At 42.2% G+C, this 22,397-nt stretch overlaps 1 long non-coding RNA gene across 1 annotated transcript in view; it reads right to left on the bottom strand.

Moving 5' to 3' along the window:
- Positions 1-22,397, bottom strand: part of LOC107973442 (uncharacterized) — a 1,262,479-nt gene that overhangs the window by 1,225,813 nt on the left and 14,269 nt on the right. The gene's annotated exons all lie outside the window — the stretch shown is intronic.

Here is a 22,397-nt window from a genome sequence, read left to right as displayed (position 1 = left end):
ACCCACTCCCCACCACTCAACAAGACTCGTACGTTGAAGTCCTAACCCCCAGTACCTCTGAATGACTGTGTTTGGAGACACATCCTTAAAACAGGTAATTAAGTTAAAGTGAATCATAATTAGGGTGGGCCCTAATCCAATAGGATTGGTGACCTTATAGAAGAGGAAATGTGAACATTGTTAGGCACATGCTGGGAGGCAAGGACATAGCGAGAAGGCAGCCATCCGCAAGCCAAGGAGAGGGGCCTCGGAAGAAGCCAAACCTACCGGTACCTTGATACTGGACTTCCTGCCTCCAGAACTATGAGAAAATTAATTTCTGTTGTTTAAGCCATCCAGTCCATAGTATCTTGTTATGGCAGCCTTAGCAAACTAATACAACACCCATACAACCAATCTTACCATCTTACCATTTTACAGAGGACAAAACAGTCTCGAGAGGGTATATAACTTTCCCAGCAAGCATATAGCAGAGCTGAAAATGCATAATCAACTGCGTGACTCTGGAACACAAGCTCTTAGAACTGGATCCTGCTGCTTCTCCTCTGTGCTCTACTATGCAAGTTCATGATCCATTTACTGATTGCTACAAAACAAACCATCCACAACTTATTGGCTGAAAACAACAACTTTTATTTTGCTCATGAATCAGCAATTTAGGCAGGGCTTGTTGAGAACAGCTCATCCCTGCTCCACTTGGTATCAGCTGGGATAACTTCAAGGATGATCTGACAATTGATGCTGGCTGTTAGCTGGGACCTTAGGTGGGGCTGCTGGTCCAAAATTTCATGTGGACTCTCTACTTAGCCTGAGCTTTCTCCTAACATAACAACTGGTTTCAAAGGCAAGCATCCCGGGAGACAGAGCCAGGCAGAAGCTTCTCTAAACAGCCTTAGCAGACACACAGCATCACTTTCACCACATTCTCTTCCTTTGAAGCAAGTCACTGAGGCTGGTCCATGTTCAAGGGGAGAGGAATTCAATGCCATCTCTTAGTGGGAGGAACATCAAGGAATTTGCAGACATGTTTCAAAACCATTACAATGCATGTGCCATTGACATGCTTGAACATATTTTATGTCAAGTGTTTATTTACCACCAGCACAGTATCATCGAAAGGACATCAGACTGGAAGTCCAAAGTCCTGAACAAGAGCCTGTCAGCTGTGTGGGGCTGGGATTTCAACACCCATCTATGAAAAAACCAGTACCTGCTTGTTCACTCAGTTCAGCCACCCTCTATATGGAAATGAGGTCACTTAACCCCATTCCAGTCTCTAAAACAAATACTAATCCCAGTCAGAAGGTTAGTTAGAATGCTGCTCCTGGGGCACTTTATTTGACTCTCAGTTATGATAGCCTGGGTTCTCCCTGTCTCTGTGCCTGAGCCCCTGTCTTAGAAATGTAGCAGTCTATGTGTGGAGCACATCCTCAGGACTAGGCACTGTCACTGGTGCTTTATGTTTGCTATCTCATTCAGCTATTTCAACCCTATGAAGGAGGTTTCTTTATGCCCATTTTACAAATGAAGAAACTGAAATTCAGGTCAGGTAAGTTATTTGCCCAAAAGTTAGTAAAGGGCAGAGCCAGAACTACGAGTTGTGCTGTGGCCAGCTCTGTCTCCTCCAGGATCTGCTGTCCTGCCCCTGGACTGCCTGCCAGGACATCTGATGGCTTCTGGGTTGTCTGTACCTCTGCTCCTCTTGCCTTTTAGGGCCTCACCATACTTCTTGTTGAACCTTATACCTGTCCCCTTCATGAACGACTCACTGGACTTCTACCATCCTGCATTCATCCTCCTGATCTAACTCCATATCCCAGCCCTCTGCATCTGCCCCAGCCTATGGTGCCCAACTGCACAGTGTCCTGGCATGGCTAGAGAGCAAGATCAAGCAAGAGAGCATCACCAGTGAAAAAACAAAAGCTCTGGAGTCAGACCGATCTAGATCCAAATGGTGGAGTGAGCTCCACCGTTTATTATTTGTGTATAAAAATAATGACACCCATGTTGCCTCGTTGTGAGGATTCTCGGTGAGTTAATACAAGTATAGGGCTTGGCATAGTGCCTGGCACCTAGCAAATGCCTAGTAAATATTAGTTATCTTTGCTGTTGTTATCAATAATACTTGTAAAAGATCCACTAGAGAGCCTAGCATATGGTAGGCATTCAAAAAATGATAGCTGTTAATCTCATTGTTTAAGTCCTGGAAAAGCTACAGGAATTCAGAGAAGAGCCAGATAACAAGGTAGCAGAGACAGAAAACAGGCTGCCCAAGTAACTGCACAGATCTGCAGATCTGTCTAATCCTAGAGCCTGGGTATGACTGGCCTTGATTAAGTGGAAACGCCTCCCTACAGAACTCCCATCTTCATCTGCCTTGATTAGGAGATGACAAGAGCTTCCTGCGCTTGGAAGCCCCTGGGAAGAGGAATTTCAAGAAGGAAAATCAGAAACACCCTGTCTGTGCTACGACTGCCCAGGATCCTCTGCTGTGGCAACATATATCACTGGCCACCCCATTGTGCCGTGTTCATCTAGTTGTCCTATATAGGTCTGTGGTTTCACAGGCTTCATCTGAGCCTGCAAGTTCTCAGAAAGTGGGTGAATGTGGTCAGAATATGTTTCAGCCTCCCAGCCTCAAACCCACTCGAGGTTGAGATGTCAACAAAAACAGCAAGCAGGTGGGTAGAAAGCAACCATCAGATTTATAAAAGAGCCGTCAGATAACCACACACATGCACTCACACTTGTGAGCATTTGAGAGCTGTGGTGCTGGTGCCCTCTTTTACCTTACTTTTCCTGCTGCTACCCTCCCAGGATCCTCACAACTAGATCCACCAATGCTCACAGCTCCTGAGTCAATGCTAACCAAGCTGGAGAGTATGTAAAGTTTGAGCAGATACAACGGCTTGGAATAATGTCACCAGCTCAGTTACAACTACTTGGCTCCTGTGTTCCTCCTGATTTTCCTTCAAGCCAGATGATCAATGAGGTGACAGGTATTTCCCCCAGACCACTCTCATTTCCCTTTTCCAATCATACATGGATCTGGTGCCCTCAGGAATGACCTCTAAGAACCCACATTCCTGCACCACGTTGCCTCTGAGCCTGAGCTCTCCTCTCCCCTCTCCTGGGCCCATTGTGATACAATCAGGCTCTTCTGTCCCTAATTTTGCCTAGGACCCAGTTCTTCTCTGCATAAGTCAGACATTGCTGTGATAATACTATGTAATAAACCATCCCATAATCTTAGTGGCTTACAAAAACAAACATTTATTTTCCTCACTCACAATCTGTGGGTTGGATAGAAGGGCTGTGATTCAGGTGGTGAGCTGGGTACAGATCAGTTCCATATCTCTCTCCTGGAACCAGCAGCTACCTGGGATAGGCTCTTCTCATTACATATGGAAGCAGCACACAAAGGGGCTAGTGGAAGCTTCCCATGACTCTCAAGGCCTCAATTCAGAACTGTCTCGTTGTCACGTCCATCCATATTTCCATTAGCCAAAGCAAGGTAACTGGCCAAGCCCACAGCTGATAGCATGGGAATATAGGCTCTACCTCCTCTAGTAGGGTGTATGCAAAGCCATATGGCAAAGGGCATGGGTATATAATTCTATTGCAGGGAGGGAGTGGAGAATTGGAAATAATCATTCAGTCTCCAACATTTCTTAATCTAGAACTCAGTTACAAGCTCACCTGAGGGAATATACATCTTTTACTTGCCTGCTGGGCCTTCTACCCCTGATCCCAGCCCACTGGCCTAGGATGTGACTCTGTGTGAAGAAGTGTCTCACATGGAGACCCCGCCCACTTGGCTGCCAGTCCTTGGCTGTCACCAGCATCATTTACTCTGATCCACCCACCTGACTGTTCCTCTGGAATTCTTGAAGAAGCCTACCAGCCTAATTAGCTCCTCAGCCCTTATCTATACTGGCCTCAGGAGGGGCTAGAACCAAGAACTCGAAAACTGGAAAAACATTGGGGAACCAAGCAGTTTCTCCCACTCTCTCACTCTGCACTTCTGCTTCCTTCTCGCTGTGGGCATCAGCTTTCTCTGCTCCTCAATGGATGGTGGAATAGGGTCTGCTCTAGGCCTGGAGCCACTTTTGGCACCGTCACCAGGATAAAGAGAATTCCAGTGTCCCATTTCCAGAGTCCCAGAGAAAGACCCCGGTCAACCATGGCTGGTATCATGACATAGAAACATGGTTGCCTATCCCTCTAGATGGAGGAGAAGAGAAGTGTGCGCTGCCAGACAGTAAGAAAAGCATGGAAACCAGAGGTTTCAGGCTGTAGTCTTCTGAGCTGACTCTGGCCAGAGATGTGTTTTGTTTGGCCCAAGGGATTTTTTTAATGTTTTCAATTACTTGACAAAAGTTAGAAATTGAGAGTTCACATATGAATCCAAATACTTTTTTCTTAAAAAAACTGAAAGGTCTCAATTGGAAAGGAGTGTGAGGGGCCTTATGGGTCCTGATGCTGTTCTGTTCCTCAATCTATGATATATTCATGGAAAATTTATCAAGCCATATACTTAAAATAGATCCACTTTTCCATTTGTATGTTACACCTTCTTTAAGTTTTAAGAATTTAGAAGGTCTATAATGAAATCACATTCCAGCAAGGAATAAGTCCTCTGGAGCTGAGTAGTTTTCCATACCACCATACCCCTCACTACTCCCCATTCTCTTCCTATCACTGAGGCCGAGGGTCAGTAGTCACTCATCATCGTCCTAGACTATGATTTTCTTATAACAGAGTTGGGAAGAAAGTAACTTTTATATGGATATTCATACATATATATCCATAACTCAAGCAAAAGGACAGACACAAAAGAGCATCAAAGAGAGCTATGTGTTTGCATGTTTGCAAAAAAAAAAAAAAAAAAAAAAAAAACGGAAAATAGCTTTTTATTTTTGGAGAAGTTAAAATCATTCTTCCAAGTTTGACATGCAAATGAAATGTGTCAGTATCAAAAGAATTCAAACAAAAAAGCTGTGAGGCTGGTAGGAAAACTTAATGATCTAAAAGAAAGTACTGATGTTTTAACATGTTTTATTTTTCAAAGCAAATAAAACAAATGACACAACTGTGAAATGAAGTTATGGAGAAGGAGAAAATATTGCTCATGCATTGAAACCTTTTATGAATGGTGAGTTTACAAAAGAGAATCTACTGAGGATAGAGAAATTCATACCTTGAACAAAAACAAGTATTTGCAAATGGAAGACTAAACAGAAACGCTGGTTGCTCAACAAGATGACGACATGGCTGAGAACTTACAGGACAGGTTGTGTGAAAAAGTTAAATCATTTGTGGCATTTCCTAGTGAAGCTTATGAGAGCCCAGTTAAAATAATACCACCCAGTCAGCTATATTTATTTATGGTTCCAAAGAGACTTCAATGTGATTGGAGAACTTTTGGTCATGGTGTCCATCACAGGCACAATTTCAGGAAATTACTTAGCTTTGTGTGTTGAGAAGCCTTGAAAAATTTAAAGCAGACAGGTCAAAATTAGTAAGCCTGGCTACAAAACAGAGCTCCTGAAATGATCAGCATTAACACTGACCTTGTTATGAATCTTAAATCTAAGGTGGCCAATTTTGCACAATTATGGAAACTAAATAATTCACCAGGAATTGCCTTGTGCTAAAAAGTTAAAATAGAACACATATCATGGGCCTAGTGAATGGGACTTACTCCCATGGCTAAAAGCATAAAGAGTTCAGTGCTTTGCCTGATAAAGTGGATATGCACTAGTCATAACATTCGTCTGTTCTAATAAATAAAGGGTAGTTAGTGCGTAATGTCGGGGTCTTTCATGGGTGGGAGGGGAGGAACAGCTGAAAAGTTATTAACTTGTTCATATCATCCAACAAAAATACCCCAGCTCACCAGCAAAGATTGGATCAAAGTATATGCCTTTTCAGTAAATATCACAAGCCATCTAACCCTTTTGGGTATCTCTTTAAGAATTATCACAAATATGCAAATGGCTATTCAGTTTTCTCATTCTTAGTGAGATTATATCTTAGGGAAACTCATTTGGCAAAGAATCATCTGGCTTATTTTCCTATGCTGAAATTAGTTTTCAAAAATGAAAGAGGTCTCTTCAACTGCTCTCTAAAAATTCTGGAGCTGAAGACAGGATGAGATTCCAAAAAAGTTGCTAGTTTTATGAAAATGATCTTTCTCAATATTGTGCCACAAATGCAATTTTTTGAACTCACCTTTCTCAGTATTGTAATATAAATGGAATTTTTTGAACCACAATTCATTCCCTAAAACTAAATTTTGCAACATTAGAATGCCAGAATTCTACAAATATCTCAGGAGTGGTTACCCTAAATATAAAAACCATCGTACAAATATTCTATCAATGCTCAGCCATGAACAGCTGTTTTCCATTATGAAACTAAATAAAACGATTGCTCTCAGTTAAAAGATTCAAGGTTGAATTCTATATAGCACATCACAACATGAAATGCAAGACTCAACATTGACATGTTGGGGTAAAAGAAAAAGTGTCACATTTCTGGTTGTAAAGCAAAGAAGTAATGAGGTATGAAAGAAAAAAATTAATAATTACATATTTCTTTTTGTAATGTTACATTTTTCAATTTCAAACTTAATATATAATCTCCAATATCACACATGTTTATATTATATTACGTACTTATGCCCTAGTCAAGTAAAAATGAAAGTTTGATTACATTTCTGGCTGTTGATTTTTCTTAAACCCAGTCCACTTTACTCATTTTTGTTGCCATTCTGAATTCTGTAAGAATCTGAGTTTACAACCTCTGGTGTACACTCTACATGTATGTTATTTTCTAGGAAAAAAATTCTCATTGAAAAATAACACATGCTCAGTTGCTCAATGATGAAAACAGAAAATCTAGAATAGAAAGAGAAGACTGTCTTACCATATGAGAGTGTTTATCCAAAAAATTCATTTATAGAATATATAATTTTTTTTGAGACAGTCTTACTCTTATCACCCAGGCTGAAGTGCAGTGGTGCAATCTCAGCTCACTGCAACCTCTGCCTCCAGGGTTCAAGCGATTCTCCTGCCTCAACTTCCTGAGTAGCTGAGATTACAGGCACACGCCAACACACCCAGCTAATTTTTTTGTATTTTTAGTAGAGACAAGGTTTCACCATGTTGGCCAGGCTAGTCTGGAACTCCTGACCTCAGATGATCCGCCCACTTCGGCCTCCCAAAGTGTTGGTATTACAGGAATGAGCCACCACGCCTGGCCTAGAATATGTAAATGTTTAATTAAACATGGGATAATACTATACAGAAAGTTTCATAGATTTCTAGTTTTAAGTGTTCTAGGAGTAGAAATGTTAGTGGTAACATGTTATTCTGTAATGCACTTGTAATATAACTATCTTAGCTTGTTTGCTATTATTGCCTATGTATGTTATTTCCCATTTTTAAATCATTAGTCTTGATACCTAGCCTGGCTCCATCTTTTTCTTTCCTGTAGCCATGTTATTGCTCATAAAGTCTTGTGCCCAGTAGCTGAGTTTCTTCCCACTTACACCTTCCAGTAAAGGCTGCCATTGGTTCAAGTTGGAGTTTGGTAATCCTCTGAGGGAACTGAAAATGGTTCAAACATGTGGGCCCTTCTTGAGCCCAACCTCCTCTAGCACTTCCATTTTTCTGGACCCTTAGTCCTTGTTGCTCAGAGAGTGACAGGTTTATTCTGTTTGATGAGAGGGGTCTCTGACTGGTTCATTCGCCTATATGGACCTCCTTGAAGGGAAAACAGAGCTATTCCAGAAAGATAAAATCTAATCTAAGTCAGGAATTCTTAAATATGGTTAGAGAGAGCACCTCATTGAGGTTTAGACCAACAGCCAACTGCAGCCCAACCAGCCCAGATATCACTGTATTTTCCTTGAGCTTGTATCTCCTGACTACCCCCATCGCCAACCCCCTGCTCACCATTATTTGTGCTCATCACATATGTCTAGAAATCCTCCTGGTCCTAAAAGAAATAGAGGTATAGATAGGGGGCCTCCAATCTGATGAGGGAAGCAATCCCATTTGGGGAGGCAGTCCCATTTGTGTAATTAGGAAGTCATTTACATCCATGGGGATCCCTAGTTTGACAGGGAGGTAGACCTCACCATTCGGGAGCCTCTGGTTTGATGAAAGAAACCCAGTTTGCTGCTGTGATCAAAGGCTCTCAGAGAACTTGCTGATGGCTTCAAGTGGGCAGGTCAGCATGTGGAAATAAGCAATAATTTGCAAAGGGAGACGGAAAACCTTCAGACTAACTGCTTAGGCTGGGGCTCCAGGACTGCAGAATGAAGAGATGAAGAAAAATGTATCTTATCGCAGCTGAACAAAGGATGTCATGAGCTTACCAGGGCAAAACTCTGTAGAATTATCTTTTCTAAAAAATGACAGACCAGGCATGGTGGCTCACATCTGTAATCCCCGCACTTTGGGAAGCTGAGGCAGATGGATCTCTTGAGCCCAGGAGTTCAAGAGCAGCTTGGGCAACATGACAAAACCCCATCTCCACCAAAAAAAAATACAAAATTTAGCTGGGCATGGTGACGTGCGCCTGCACTCCCAGCTACTCAAGAGGCTGAGGTGGGAAGATCGCTTGAGCCCGAGAGGTGGAGGTTGCTGTAAGCCAAGATTGTGCCACAGCACTCCAGCCTGGGCAACAGAGTGAGACCTTGTCTTGAAAAAAAATTAAACAGATTAAATAATTAAAAAATGATAAAGATCCAAATTAAATAGCATAACAGTACATTTTTAAGTGAAAGAAAAGTCAAGACTGTCCCATGGCAAAAGAGCAGATGCATTCACTTTCTTTTCCAAATACATTTGGAAAATGTATTTGAGACTTTACCAAAATACATTTTTAAAAGGTATAAATCCTTAATAGGGAAGAAAATGGAAGGAGTCCCTCAGCAGAAGAAAAGTTTCAACCCATTTCTAGAAATCTTAACGCCAATAAAAGAGAATTAGCTGACAAAGCAAAGTAGCTGGCAGGATAGAAATCCTGATGTCTTAGAAGCTTCCTAGAAGGAGCTGTAGCTGCCCCACCTGGCCCTACCCTGGAGAGGGTCTGACTCAAAGACAATAGACAAGGTGGGTGATGAAAGTGAGAATAAGTGGGAGATTAATTCAAAATATGTATACAGCATGGTAAGGGCACTCTAACCATATCCATGACCTCAGCTGTCAGAATGGTTTGCAACCGGGCTCTGAATCCTAAGGCGAGAGAAGGGAGCCGCAAAGAGAGAAAAGGACAGAGGGGAGGGGAAGAAGGGAAGAAGTCTCCTCCAAGGAAATTTCATCGTCTGGGAGAACAGGGACAACAAGGGTTATTGGTGGTACACCAGAGGAAAGAAAGCCCCAATATCCTGGATTTCAGAAGCCCACAGCAAGACGGCCAGCCCCTCAGCCCCAGCCCCCATCTTCCTCTCACCAAAGCCTTCCAGTGACCACCCATAAACACAGAGCTCCCAAATATATTTCCCAGTCCCTCATTCTCAACAACCCAGGACCCCAGACACTGAGGAAAGCCTGCAACATAAAAGAGATCTAGAGAGCTAGCTCCTCATCCATCAGAGCCAAAATCAGCAGATAATGCCTGAACTGGATAAAAGAAGGAAGAATGGTATACACACATTATTTAGATATGTTTTAGAACTAAAAACAGAAACAGATAAAAGCAGATGTCTCTTAGTAGCAGAACAGGAGGTGGAGGGGTGGGATTGGAAGGGAAGGCGACTGTTGCTTTGCATTATAAGCTCTTCAGTAGTACTTGGTTAGATTTTTTTAACTTTTAAAATATTTTTAAGGAAAGGTCACACTGTAAAACTATTGCCAAAAAAGGAATCATGAAAATAACTCATTGCTATGTAATCTTAACTTGTTGTTCCTGAATTTTTTCAAGCAACCAATGCAAACAGAGATTCTCTAGCAGTTTCTTCATGCATGTCCATATCAGGCAGTAATTGCCTTATGTTTTAGGGAATTGTTATAGAGAAGGAACCAGATTAAATTACCCCTAAAGTTTTCCTTTTTGTTTGCCAATTAGATCAAGGAGAAAGATTAAGATCTGAAAGATCAGGTAAGTCTTCCATCGCCTCCAATATTTCTTGAGCATACACTGTGTATTAAGCAATGTTCTAGATGCTGGAAGACCAGGACAAGGTACTGTCCCGGAACTAACATTCTAGTGGGAAATAAGAGGCAGAAGACTATAGACAAAAAACAAGGCAATATTAGATAGTATCGAGAGTTAAGCCGAGGATTGAACTGGTTTAGTGATAGAAAATGGCTTAGTGTAGATGATCAGGATGGTTGGCCTCTTCGAAGGATAACAGTGACATTTAAGCTGAAGTCTAAATGAAAAGAAAGAACCAGGCTTATAGAGACTAGGGTGGGAGGGTGAGTGGTATTTCAAGTAGAAAAGTTCCAAGTGGGCCAGGCACGGTTGTTCACACCTATAATCCCAACACTAAGGTCTCTGCAGAAAGCCTTGGGAGTATAGATAAAACATTGTCTCAGGAGTTTGAGATCAGCCTGGGCAACATAGCAAGACCCCATCTCTACTAAAAATTTAAGAATTAGCTGGCTGTGGTGGTGCGTGCCTGTAGTCCCAGCTACTTGGAAGGCTGAGGTGGGAGGATCACTTGAGCCCTTGGAGGTCAAGGCTGCAGGAAGCTGTGATTGTGCCACTGCACTCCAGCCTGGGTAACAGAGAGAGACCCTGTCTCAAAGAAAAAAAAAAAAAATCCAAGTGAAAGTGCTCCTGCAAGTGAAAGAAGGAAAAACCTCCATTTCCTATGATACGTATTTATGTATTCTAAGAACTGAAAGAAGGCTATCATGACTGACCTTAGTAGGTAAGAGGGTATAAGAAGAAATAATGATAAGGCAGATAATACAAAGACCAGATCATGTTGACTTTCTAAGCCATAGCAAGGAGCTGGGTTTTATTATAAACATAACAAAGTCTTTGAAGACATTTACACCACAGAGGGACTTGATCTGATCTGTTTTTAAACTACTTCTGGGATGGTTTGAGTCCAGTTATTTGATATGTCTTTAATTATTAAGCAAATAAAGAGGGTTAAGGTAAACTCAAATCAAGTTAGAATGACTTCTGTATTAGGAAGACAAGCTTTCATTCATTCATCATTCATTCATTTGAAACTATTTCTTGATCATTTGCTAGTTGCCCAGCATTATGCTGAGAGTCAGAGATAACGCAAGTCCTTGTCCTCAGGGAGGTTGCAGGGACAACTGGCATGGAAAAACCTTATTGAATCTGATACTCAGCTGGGATAAAGTTTGGGATGAGGAAATGCAAGATTTTCCTTCTCTGAGAAAGTTATCAGGCCATCTGGATTTGATAGGACTCAAGAAGGGATGCCTCCTTTCTCTGTCCTCAAGAAGAAATGTAGTAAGCTTGCAAAGATGACCTCCCTCTATCCAAGACTTTTGATACATTCTCCTACCCTGACTCGGGGCTGGCCTTGTGACTCGCTTTGGCTGATGGAACAATGGCAAACATTACCTAAACAGAGACTTGAAAAGCACTTGCACATTGAGGCTTGCTCTTTTTTGATACTCTTGGGAAGCTTGCAACTACTGCCCTGTGAACAAGCCCAGGCTAGCCTGAACAATGAGAACATGTGGCCAAGTGTTCTCCGTTGCTCCAGCTGACATAGAGCCAACCACCAGACGGGAGTGTGAGGCCACTCTAGACTGTCCATCCCCAGCCAGGACAGTCTGTACCAGACAATATACCTAGCCTATCTCCAGAATAGTAAGACCATATTCTGTTAAGTCAGTACATTTTGGGAGTAGTTTATTATACAGCAAAAGCTAGCTGATACAAGAATGCAGAAAAGTCCATTCATTTCTCCCAAAAAAAGCCTCTCAAATCACATATTTAAGGCAAAGGACTGGCTCCTCTTTGTCAATGACTTCTGAAAACTGTCCATTTTTTTTCTAACATTTCATAACATCTATTGATTCTTCCTTTGGACACTCACCTACCTTAGGAGAAAAAAAAAATTCACAGCTCTGGCCAAGACAGGAGCTGGTCCTATCAGAGGTATGTACAAAGGAATCGGAACAGGTACAGTGGAACCCAAGATAAGCATGTGATGGCAAAGTCAGAGGGGCTGCACTGCCAATGTTGAACTGGGATAGACAAGAGCATAACAAAGAAGACACCAGGGCAGAAAACACCCTAAGCAGCTTTGCTCTGAACTCTCCCCTCTGCAAGAACTCTTCACCCAGCCCAGGGATCGGCAACTCAATGGAGAGCCGGTAAGCACAGTAAGAAAGAGTTTACAGCTTCCTTCCTCAAAAGCTTCCAAGATAAACAAAATAAACACCAGTTGGTCTCAGCTGGTCGCACGTTGGCCTGCCTGGAGGAGGGGGATGCCAGAGATAGCTTCTTGAGGTTGCTTCCAGCATTGCATTCTAGGAAATAGACAATTACGAACAACATGGATTTTATTATCGTGACATCTCTAAGGTCTCTGCATAAAGCCTAGATTTAAAAGTATAAACATGTAAGTGAAAAAATGTCAGGGGAATAAATATTTGTCTTAAAAGAGACCATCTGTTTCAAATTTTTATTTAAAAAAAAAACCCAACATGTGTTTTATTTTAAATTTGTATGTGTGTTGTTATCCTTGGGTTAAGTATTAGGTAAATAGACAGAAGCATTGAGAATCCATTTTCCAGCAAATTTTGGTTAGAAATCCTCACACACGTGACTCAGGAGATAATTTGGGGGCTAATTGGAGCTTTGTGGGCAGCCAACTCCTTGCAGACCTCTCCCCCATGCAGTCCCTGTTTGATACGGATGAGGATTTCCCTGGCACTAGTGTTTGTTTTGGACAAGACGGTATGTTACACCTCCAGGGACTCAGTCAACACAACACAACACAACACAACACATTGCAGGCTGCTCCAAGGCCAGCCCAGTTGCACACCCAGATGTAGGTGCAGCCAGTGGGGCAGAACCACAGAGCCCACTTCTGTTTGGGCCTCAGTTGTGGCCTCAAAGTTCAGTCCCTTTGGGTAAAAATCCTGTTTGATGGTGATAGCTAGGCTGGCAGGGGTGGGGTGTCAAGAAAATCTTCCCAAGGAAATGACTGAGAGCTGGTCCTGGTGGGTGAACAGGGAAGACGCATGGAGGAGGCCGGTCCTGAAAAAGGGTGCAGCATGGAATAATGATGGGGTCTCGGGTATTTGGGGAAAGGCATCAAGCTCAGTGACAGTGGAGCAGGACATGAGATGGAGAATGGCGGCAGATGAAGCTGAGTGGTGGCTGGGAACAGGGAACGGCTCTCACTTTTTTTGACTGTTCTTCATCACTTCCCCATTGGTTCCAGGCAATTCTGGTGGTGCCGTCAAGCTCTCCATTCAGAGCACCATCCTACCCCACCCCTGACACAGCCTTCGGCCCAAGAGTGCTCATGACCTGGTTAGGGCCACAAGGAGCCCTTTTCAGGGAGATTAATGGATCTGCAAGAAACTGCTTTCCCTTTCCTTCTGTGATCATGGGCTGAAAGCCTCCAGTAAGGCATCTTCTCTTTCCCACCTTGTGGAGCGTTCCTGTTCGTGGATTAAAACTAGCATAGTAAAAACAAAGGGGAGGGAAAGGGGGAGGGAGAAAAGGAGCGGAAGTGGGGGAGGGATTAATTATATTATTTGAGGTCCTAGGTCCAGCTTCACCTAACCAGGATGTTTCTGGTTTTACTAAAGCTGGTCAGGGTTGGTTTTCCAAGAAATGATTGACTAACACAGTTGGAGTCAAAGTTAAACTTGCAATAAAAGGCAGACAACTTTACCTGCAGGCAACAGTCCAGGGGTTCCCTGCAGTTGAAAGAGATAACTGCTCACCAAAATATATGCTCCCACCTTCTAACTAGGAAAGAGAAGCCCAGCTAAGAATTACATTACCAGCCCCCGACGCTCCCTTGCAACTATATGTGGCCTGTGACTGTCGCTCACCAGTGGAATGTGAGCAGAAGTTCTATGAGTCATTTCCAGACCAAGACTTTAAAAGTGGCCCTGCCTTCTCCATACTCTCTTTACCCTTCTGCCTGCATGGGGAGGGTGATGAGAGGTGCTGCAGGATAAGGACACGACAGCAAAATTTCCATCAAATTTCCATCAAAAAGGAAATAAACTTCTTTTGCATTTGAGCCACTAATGTAGTAATGGATCTAGTCATTACAGCAGCCAGGTTTAGCCTAAGTGGTACATCCCCTTCAACATTCTGGAAGTTGCTTGCAGTTCCAGAAGTCCACTGCCTACTATATTGCTCTCCATTGCCAGTTATCCAGATCAGTGACCCCTACTGCTGAAATCCACCACCACAAAATCTGTTAGTTTCATGTATTTATTGGGCACCTACTACATTCTAAGTTAGGTAGCAGTGTTTGTGGTTATGATGATGAATTAGATAAGCCACATTTCTCTGACTTTAAGTCACCATCAATTGTGAGACATATCATTATTTTATGTACCACTAAAACAAAAATTATGGAACCCTGAGAAATATACTGCCAATTGAACTATGATGACAGGCCATCAAAAGCTATAGTAATTTCAGAAATGTAAACATGTGGAGGGAAAATAAGTATCTTAAAACTGATAAAATACAGGATTTCTTACCTTCAGGTAGCTGAAGGTCTTGTGGAATAGGCAGATAGGCAAATAAATATAAAGCACACAATACAAATACTTTAGCAAGTATATAGATGGTTCATCTAGAAAGAAGTAATCAACTTGGCTTTAGAAATGGAGACAGCTTCACAAGGTGATGTTTGCACTGAATTTTGAAAGAGGAAGAAGGAAGGCAATTGCCAGGAGAGGTTTTCCCCTTTGCAAGCAGGTCTTCTACATTCCCTCTCCACACCTTCAGAGAGGCATACGTGCATCCCCAGGAACTACGATGGTTTAGCAGAAACTCAAAACACTATAGCAATAAATTCCAACCAGACGGCTTCATTTTCTGGATAAATGGAAGCTAATCCTTTAGGTGCCAAGACATCATTTTAATGGGATATTTTTAATGGAAAACCTTCCAAAGTGTACCATGGTAAACCTTTGGCATCTGCAAGGAGTACATCAGGGGGTCTTGGTGAACCTCCAAATTCACGAATACAGCTAAACCTGGACAGACTCCTGGCTTGCTCAAGGATCACATTTACAGGAAAAGCCACAGGTGTCCACTGTGTAGCCTGGCACCACACACCATCCCCCTTTCCCCTGACTCTACACTTTTGCCTCTTCCTTGATGAGCAATTATATGTAACCGGTATATTGACCACGCATGACTTATGATGTAATCAAAGCACAATTTTATTTTCATCTTCCATTATCCCTTTAAACCTGATTCCACATGGGTAGTCTTTCTCTACTGCTGAATAAAACCTCCTGCAGGTCCAGAAGATCCTGCAGGGGGTTTTATTCAGCAGTAGAGAAAGATGGAACTTTTTGGTTCAGTCTTGTGTGGTTGACACGCTAAGTCACTTGAAGTGAAAAACAACAGTCCCAATGTGGTGACCTGAATGGCCATTCTGTGCAATAATTAAACTTTCCTACTTGATTGAACAACATGCCCTTCTCCCTACCCACAGCTGCACTTTGCTTTAGGCTGGAAGCCTGTGGTGAGAAGGGAGGAGGGAGTTGACCCGTCTGCCTCGTGTCTTTTACCACACACAGACCCTGTGGGGAGGGAGTCACAGCTCTGTAACAGCTCTCAGCAGAGAAATCTAATGGATTAGAAAATCCATTCTCCCTTTTCAGTGCCTCAAACATTTTATTTTCTCAAGGTGGATACAGCAGTGTCGAGTTCACTTTCCTTTGTACATTCTGCAAGGGGTGATCTAACTTTGTAATTTCACATCTATTCTACCTTGGTGTCTCTGTCCACTTTCTTTTTTAACATCCCATGAAATATATTATGATGGACTGAATGTTTGTGTTCCCTCAAAATTTATATGTTGAACCCCAATGAGATGGTATTTGGAGATGGGGCCTTTGGGAGGTAATTAGGGTTAAACGGGGGTGGGGCTTTTGTGATGGGATTAGTACCCTTATAGGGGATCCCTCCCTCCCTCCCTCCCATGTGAGCACACAGTGAGAATGTGGTCACCAGACCAGGCCAGCACCCTGACCTCAGTCTTCCAGCCTCCTACACAGTGAGAACATAGATTTCTGTTGTTAGCCATCCAGTCTATCATAGTTTATTATGGCAACCACAGGTGACTAATACAATTACTAAGCAGAGCCTGCAGTGAAATAATTTTACAGATCTTTCTCTCTATTCTTTCTCTAGTTTTTGTGCTGGGCACATAGTAGGCATTCAAAAATATTTATTAAATGAATGAATAAGTGAATATATGACACAATGACAGAATCACTCACTTCTAAAGTCCAAGCCACTGCAAAATGCCACATTCCATTTTCTGCATGTGTGTGTGATTTTGTTTTTTAAATATGTAAGTAATACATAGGCCGGACACAGTGGCTCACACTTGTAATCCCAGCACTTTGGGAGGCCAAGGCGGGAGGATTGCTCAAGCTCAGGAGTTGAAGACCAGCCTCGGCAGCATGGCAAAACCCCACATCTACAAAAAATACCAAAAAATTAGCCAGGTGTGGTGGTGTGCGCCTATAGTTCCAGCTACTCAGGAGGCTGAGGTGGGAGGATCACTTGAGCCCAGGAGGCTAAGGGAGCAGTAAACTGTAATCACATCACCGCACTGCAGCCTGGGCAATAGAGCCAGACCCCATCTCAAAAAAAAGTAATACATGAACACATTCTTGTGTGTTTTAAGTTAAACAACATACAAGCAATACACGAATCCATTCTTGTATATGTGTGCGTGTGTGTTAAGTTAAACAACATAGAACTAGGTAGAAGAAAGTTCCCATTGACCATTATCTTCCCCAGACCACCATACTTCCCTACCAAGAAAGGACACACATACAGTTAATGTGACCTGTTTCTTACAGACCTTTGTCTTTGCAGTTCTGTGCCTGTAGACCTGTATTACATGGTGTCATGCCAGGCGTATGCTACTGCAACTTACACTTTGCACTTCCTCTTATATCTCACAGATATCTCTATGCCAGGGTATCCCCCATTCTTTCAAGTGCAGAGAGACAAACCATGCCTATTTAAATCTATCCCCATGGATGAGTATTTCAGGTGTTTCTGCATTTCCTCTCATATAACATTGCAAAATATATCCTTCCCCATGCCTCCTGGGCACCTGTACGAGTGCTTCACTAAAACCAACATTTCTAAGTTAATACCTAGCTTTAGATGATTCGCACATTGACATTTTTTATAGCTTCTGCCGCGTGGCCATCCTGGAGGCAGGGTCAGTTTACTCTTTACCAAGAATTGTCCCCACCTCATGGGATATTTTAAACCTTCCTAAATTCTTACCAATATGTTATTAGGAAAACATCTCATTGTTAACTTTCAGTTCACCAATCACTAGTTATCTGTTTCTACTATGACTTGCCCATTGCTATTCTGTGTCTGCTGTTTTAATCTGGTTGGTTGTCTTAACTGTCCATTTCTAGAAACTCATTTTGTAGTTATTATTCCTTTGTCTGTTATATATGTTACAAATGCTCTCTTCCAGATACTCATTTGCCTTGTAATTTTGTTTGTGGTATTTTTTTTTTGTACAGAAGTCTTTATTTTTCTGTAGTCAAAAATAACAAATATTTCTTTTGTGGTTTCCTTTGCTACTTCCAAGATTAATGCAATATTCATCTATATTTTCTTCAGATCTTTTGAAGTTGTTTTTTAAATTTAGCACTTTATTCCATCTGGAATGCATTTTTATATATGGGAAAATAGGAAGCCAACCATTTTTTCTAAATTTCCAGTAGTCCCAATCTCATTTATGGAATAACCTATCCTTTCCTCCACTTATTGGCAATGCCACATTTATCATATACTAAATTGCTATATGTACATACATATGAGTAATATTTCACTCTAATTTATCCAAAATATCTCTTCTTTAATTCTTTCACTAGCACCAGGAATTGGCTTTTAGGGAGGATCTATTTCTCACATACACACATACATAGAAAATTGTTTTTACTTCCATGATGAAAGACAGAATGCAACTGCTGGAGGCCATTAATAAAGGGTTCTTTCCCCACCCTGGGTTTGCACTGTTACCAAATCAAATCCATTTTGCAGCAGAGTGTCAAATTCTTACCCGTCAAGGAGCATGCAAGCTTCAGATGCAGCTATCCCACCTCGGACTACTATTACACTCAACTCTAAGAGCATATTGGATGATGTGCAACAGTTGTTGACCTGAAGTGAACCCTGACTCAGGCCGCTACTTAGAACTTGGACCATTAATGTCTGGCCAGAACCAGTTCTGAAAAATAGCAATGATCATTCATGTCAGCAGCATTTGGCTTCTAACTATAAAATATGTCCAGACACATATTACAGGGATGTGTTCTGGAATCATTTCTTTCTAGGTTGTCTCCTAATGATGTTTTGGACATCCTGGATGCCAATCCCGACCTCCCCTGCAAAGCAAAAAGACAGACATTCTTGTATAGAGAGATGACGTCTTATTATCTTAAATTAGAACTGATCTGAAAATAAATTTGCCATGTTAGCCAATTATTTTCAGAAGGAAAGCCCATAGATCTGTCCTAAAACTAAATATGTTCTCTCTGATAGGCTCCACATTTTAACTGATTTATAAATAATGACCCAATACAAGTTACTTCATTCAGTTACTTGGCGCTAACATGGAGTTTGTCTTGGACGGGGTCCTGACAGTAGCACTGCCCAAAGCCAGGCCTTCTTGGGTGCTTTGCCAAGAATTTATTTGGCTGTGGCAAGGGTCTAATTATGCCAATCTTAAATATTCTGAGGCATGGGCACTACTTCAGCCATGTTAAATGAGGTAGACTTTGGGGGCCTGATTTGCTCATTCATTTACACACTGGAGTGGACCAAAGCAACTTCAGAAGAGAATCCTTGTCTTGCTGGTGGACAGTGATGGAGGGCTCAGCTCCAAAAGGCGTATCAACCTCACCCCAGCTTGATTGTCATAGGCACAACTGATTGATGTGGTATTCAAATGGCAACAAAGAACACCATCCTTCGAGTTCATCTAGAGAGTACAGTTGTATGCCCCACTACTAAATATTTATGTAAAAGCCCTGCTTAAAAATAACACTATTTCAGAGAAGACCACTTGAAGGACAAGCAGTTCATCTGTTCTTCCAGATTTTCTAACACCGTCCCTGGATCCCACCAGAGCAAGGGAAACACGGATATCTGGAGTACATCATATCGGCCCCAGAAGAATTACTGTTGCTGAACTGTTTTTGGTGTGAGGCAATCAGCATTTTTTAAAATGTCATCACAAGAAACAGTCCCACGAAAAGCATCATTATATGTGGGGCCATATCACAGTGCTATCACAGTGTTTTCAGTACCCTCAGGGGTAATTCCATCTGAATTTAGTACTAAAAATAGTAGCGTTTATTCTGGGCAACTGGCTTACCTATCTGTGGCATGGTTTTCTAGAGGGTGCTCTGAGGAACACTGGGATAAAAGGTAGTTAATTGGTGTCCCATGAAAGGGGCATTCCATAATCAAAAATAATTTTAAATCTCTAGGGAAAAACCAGTCATTGTTTGGTTATTTACTATAGGACTTCTCTGAGTTGCTAATATGCATTATGTAATATTACTAAGTGTAACGTTTACTTGGAGACTAGGGATGTTCACAACAAACCACTATCTTTGTGTTGGGCCCTAACCATTGAAGCTGACGTAAGTATCTCTATGCCAAAATTGGCCTTCTCTCCCCAACCCTGAGACCCCTGACTTGTCCTGGCCAGTTCCCCTTCAACCTGGTACTGAGGTCTTAGAGGTCCTGAAATGTGACACTGTGACTGGTGGGTCTACTCTCTTGCTCCCACCCCCATTCTCCTCCACTCACCTCTACCCTGTCCTGGGCACATACCCCAGGAGAAATATCCGAAAAATATCAGAAAAGCTGTCTTCGGCAGCTTTGCTACTCACCCAGACTGCTTTTGCTCTCATCTCACAGAACGTCTGCTGCCAGCCCTCTTTCCACCGCTCTCACTCTTTGGGGCTCTCCAATTCTCTTTTCTCTTTTGTTGCCTGGTCTTGAGAAATTTGCCTGGTTATTTCTGGAAAATTTCTCAAGACCTTGAAGAAAAACACTAGGGTTTTGTAGTTATCACTATATAGTCACGATTCTGCTTTCCTTCTGTTCAAGGAATAAACTACTCAGAGGTGACATGGTTTGGCCCTGTGTCCTCACCCAAATCTCACCTCGAATTGTAATTCTCACATGTCAAGGGAGGGACCTGGTGGGAGGTGACTGGATCATGGGGGCAGTTTTCTCCATGCTGTTCTTGTGAGTTCTCACGAGATCTGATGGTTTTATAAGTGGCGGTTTCCCCTGCTCTTCTCTCTCCTGCCACCTTGTGAAGAAATTGTCTGCTTGCCCTTCTGCCATGATTGTAAGATTCCTGAGGCCTCCCAAGCCATGTGGAACTATGAGTCAATTAAACCTCTTTCCTTTATAAATTACCCAGTCTCAGGGACGTTCTTTACAGCAGTGTGAAAACGGACTAGTACAGAGGGGATACTGTCCTCTCAGAGCATTTATCTTTTTTTTTGTGGTCCTCTGTGTTTCTTGGTTGCTGGTTGCTAGAGCTCCATGGCTGCCACTTTGCAGATGAAGAGGCTATCTGTTCCCGCTCCCACCAACCCATCCTCTTCTGGATCCATGGCTAAGGCAGATGCCTTAAGTTTCTAGAAAACTGCATTCTGGTTATGGCAGAGACTATTGCTTACCAATTCCCCTCTTTCTTAGCAAAAGCAGCCCTAGTTTTCAGCATCTGACTACCCAGAATAAATATTGCATTTCCCAGACTCTTTTGCAATCAGGAGTGAACATGTGACTAAGTTTTAGCAATGAAATGAAGTGGGGCTGGTATTTGTAACTTCCAGCAAGTGTCCTCTAAGGTTTGCCTTTCTTAATCTGTCCTTTCTGCTGGTTGGAAGGTGAATATGATGGCTGGAGCTCTTGTAGTCACATTAAACCATGAGGTAGCTCACCATGGATGACAGAGCAGCAAAATGCAAGAAGCCTAGGTCCTTGGCCATTGTGGACAAACCACACAGCCCTAGAGTTCCTAACTATGAATGCTTTTATGTGACACCTTGTTTAAGCCTCTGTCATTTGGGGCTTTTCTGTATCTCACACAGCCATACTTCATCCTAAAATACCAGGTAACTGGGGTTTTACTAGAACTGGAAAGAATCTAGGATTCAGAGTCTCAGGTTGAAGGGACCCTCAAAAAAGGAAACCTTTCAGTTGTCAAAAACAAAGGTAACATGTAGAACAGAGTGGAAGGTAGAGCCAATGGAAGCCCAGGAGTACCTGGCCAGAGATATGCTTGAGGACTCTGCTACTCCAAGCACAGTCCCTGCATCGGCAGTATTGGGATCTCCTGGGAGTTTGTTAAAAAGGCAGAATCTCAGGCCCCATCCCAGACTTAATGAATCAGAACCTTCATTTTAATAAGTTCCCCAGGTGATTCACATGCACATTGAAGTTTAAGAAGCACTGCTTTAGAGGGGCTTTAATATCATATAGAAACACAAGTCAAAGCCACAGTTCCTATTCATCACAGAGAACTGGATCTACGCAGAAATTTTGGAAAGAATGATGCCATTAGAAAAACTCTTTCCATACTCAAAGTTATAGCAGAGAAGCACCCCAAGGTGTGGGTAGGGGGGAGAAAAAGAGAGTTAATGAAATAAATTAGAGGACCTAGTTTGCATATGCTAGTATAAAACCCAAATTCTCATGCTTTTTACCAGGAATAGAAGCCCACAGCCTAAATCTAAAGAAAAATTGGTCTACGGCACAGTAATATGCACCTGTAGTCCCAGCTACTTGGGAGACTGAGACAGGAGGATCACTTAAGCCCAGGAGTTTGAGGCTAGCCTGGGCATCATAATGAGATCCCAACTCTTTTTTAAGATGGTCTAGAAAAGAGACTTTTATAATGCAGAATCTACAGCAGAGGGAGGCCTCATGTCCTGGAGAATATACAGGACTCCACATAAGATAATTCCCACTGAGGATGAGACAGAAGTTACAAAGCACATAAGGACATGATACTGCTAATGTCAGCAAATGTTACAAATGGGAGAATTCATTCCTAAGGAATTGCCAATAATTGAGAATTCTGAAAAGGAACTTAAAATCAGTATGTCTAAAATGTTCTAAAATTAGAAGACCATAATCTATATTGCAAGCACAGAACA

The sequence above is a fragment of the Pan troglodytes genome, chromosome 12 (assembly GCF_028858775.2).
Source record: "Pan troglodytes isolate AG18354 chromosome 12, NHGRI_mPanTro3-v2.0_pri, whole genome shotgun sequence".
NCBI classification, from domain to species: domain Eukaryota; kingdom Metazoa; phylum Chordata; class Mammalia; order Primates; family Hominidae; genus Pan; species Pan troglodytes.
Note: the sequence above shows the minus strand (reverse complement) of the source record. Positions and strands in the feature narration are given on the sequence as shown.